This window comes from Anarrhichthys ocellatus, unplaced genomic scaffold, assembly GCF_004355925.1.
Source record: "Anarrhichthys ocellatus isolate YVR2014 unplaced genomic scaffold, GSC_Weel_1.0 scaffold5971, whole genome shotgun sequence".
NCBI lineage: Eukaryota > Metazoa > Chordata > Actinopteri > Perciformes > Anarhichadidae > Anarrhichthys > Anarrhichthys ocellatus.
In genome coordinates this window covers 1-2974 of record NW_022285945.1, presented here as the reverse complement: position 1 = coordinate 2974, position 2974 = coordinate 1, and the positions used below count along the sequence as shown (strand labels likewise).

The 2974-nt window shown below is 44.5% G+C and overlaps 1 pseudogene; it reads right to left on the bottom strand.

The window, feature by feature from the left end:
- Positions 1–200: 200 nt before the first annotated feature.
- LOC116380049 (P2Y purinoceptor 14-like) lies at positions 201–1059 on the bottom strand (annotated as a pseudogene).
- Positions 1060–2974: the final 1915 nt, after the last annotated feature.

The following is a 2974-nucleotide window of genomic DNA, read 5'->3' as shown; positions in this document are numbered from 1 at the left end:
TGTAGGTCACTGTAAATATGTCTAATGTACAAAGACCATGTTTTAATACACTCATGGGATGGTTCTCCCATCACGACTTTAGGTTATATTATCTCATATATTATCTCATATATTATCTCATATATTATCTTATAAATAGCTTGAACAGAATCTGTTGAGCCCTCATGCGACCTCCAAAGTGCACGAGTCAAACAGCCGACCACGTGTCAGAATGATCTTCTGCGTCTCTTGTTGGCTCAGTGGCTCCACATATTCACAGTGATGTGATTGACGTTGGTCTACAGAACGCCCATGTGCTTCGTGGAGGTGGTGAGCGACGTCTTCCTGTTGATCCGGATGTTGCTCATTGGCCCGTCGCTGCTCCTCCTCTCGGCGTTGGGGCCTGCGTGGTGCTGGACATCCTCCCCGGGCTCAGCTGGGCCCGGAAGGCCTTGCAGAAGATGAAGTAGATGAGCGGGTCCAGGCAGACGCTGAGCACCGACACCATGATGGTCAGCTCCTTCAGGTAGAAGAAGGCCTGGCTCCACAGGCACCGCCCCCTGAGGAAGGCGTAGGGGAGGCGGACCAGGTGGTACGGGACGAAGCACACGCAGAAGACGCTGACCAGCACCAGCATGTTCCTGCGGGACTTGGCGAGCTTCCTGGACCCGGAGGACGCCGGCTGCCTCTGCTGCGCGAACGACAGCCTGCTGGACACACCGTGGTAGAAGAAGACCAGGGAGACGAGGACCAGCAGGAAGATGGCGGCGGAGGCGCAGTGGATCATCTTGTAGAAGAGCCTGAGCTCTTTGCTCTGTAGGATGTCGCAGTTGAAAGCATTGGGGATGGAGGACAGCGGCGGCTCCTTGGTGAGGAGAGACAGGGAGACGTAGGCGCTCATCGTGGCCACCAGGAGAACCCAGGTCACCGTAGTGATGACGTGGGCGGCTCGCACCGTCTGCAGGACGTGAGTTCCTAAAGGATGGACGATCTTCAGATACCTGGAGGGACGAGAGACGAGTCGTTAGACCGACACCAGACAGAACCGCCCATGCTGGACGATTCTGCAAAACACACCATTATGTTCAACGACAGTGTTTGTATATAGATCTTTACATTACACTACATTACATTACATTACAGTCATTTAGCAGACGCTTTTATCCAAAGCGACTTACAATAAGTGTATTCAACATCGGTTTTCGAGAGAACTAGTCACCAGAAGTCATAAGTGCATCTCCTTTCTTCAAACAAGCATCTAAGAGCATAAACCAGAGCCAACGTACAGTGCAGAAACAAACGAATACAATAAGTGCCACAAACTAATATGAATACAATAGATGCTAAGTAAGTGCTAAGTGGAAGTAATATCTGCATTTGAACTGGTTTGAGTTGGTTCCCTCTTTGAAACGCTGTTCTGCATTTTAACGAGCAGATAAAAACAGAAATATGTTTGTGTTGTTTTTAAGAGACCTCAGCTCTGAAACCAGACGTGTTGTGAAACAGTTTCCTCTGTCGGACTGATGTTATCACACAGGTGGTGTTATCACACAGGTGGTGTTATCACACAGGTGATGTTATCACACAGGTGGTGTTATCACACAGATGATGTTATCACACAGATGGTGTTATCACACAGGTGGTGTTATCACACAGATTGTGTTATCACACAGATGGTGTTATCACACAGGTGGTGTTATCACACATATGATGTTATCACACAGATGATGTTATCACACAGATGGTGTTATCACACATGTGGTGTTATCACACAGGTGGTGTTGGTGTTATCACACAGGTGGTGTTATCACACAGATGGTGTTATCACACAGGTGGTGTTATCACACAGGTGGTGTTATCACACATATGATGTTATCACACAGGTGGTGTTATCACACAGGTGGTGTTATCACACATGATGTTATCACACAGGTGGTGTTATCACACATATGATGTTATCACACAGGTGGTGTTATCACACAGGTGGTGTTATCACACATATGATGTTATCACACAGGTGGTGTTATCACACAGATGGTGTTATCACACAGGTGATGTTATCACACAGATGGTGTTATCACACAGATGGTGTTATCGGACACAGGTGGTGTTATCACACATATGATGTTATCACACAGATGGTGTTATCACACAGATGATGTTATCACACAGGTGGTGTTATCACACAGGTGATGTTATCACACAGGTGGTGTTATCACACAGATGGTGTTATCACACAGGTGGTGTTGGTGTTATCACACAGGTGGTGTTATCACACAGATGATGTTATCACACAGGTGGTGTTGGTGTTATCACACAGATGGTGTTGTCACACAGATGATGTTATCACACAGATGGTGTTATCACACAGGTGATGTTATCACACAGGTGGTGTTATCACACAGGTGGTGTTATCAGCTTCAGCTTGTTGGGTTGTTGACAGACTTCATACTTTTTTAATTAACAGTTAAACGTATGAAGTCACAGATTTCATTAAACAGATTTTATTTTGTTTTTAAATGAATGAACCAAAACTCGTGACGATGAAGAAGATCTTTGGTTGATAATTATGAGAACAAATATGAAACAAAATGTAAATGATAACCTCTGAACAAACATTAATAATTGATGAGGTTGTCTGAAGGACATTTAGTCAATTTAGTCATTTCCTCATAAAAATAGTTTGAGTCATGCACAGAAACACAGACGTGGTGTCTTTTTGTTAAATCGATAACATTATTCATATTATATCAGTATGTAGTTTAGATTTCATGTCATTTGAGGTCCAATATTAAAGAGTTTTACCTCCAGAGCTCATTGAACCACATCTCCGTTAAAACAGGTCATCTGTGTTTGTGTGTTTGAAACCACATCCTGAGTCTCACATCCTTAAATGCACAGAAAGCTGCTCAGAGCAGTGAACCATCACTGCATATCCATTATGAACTGTCACTGCGTATCCATTATGAACCGTCACTGCGTATCCATTATGAAC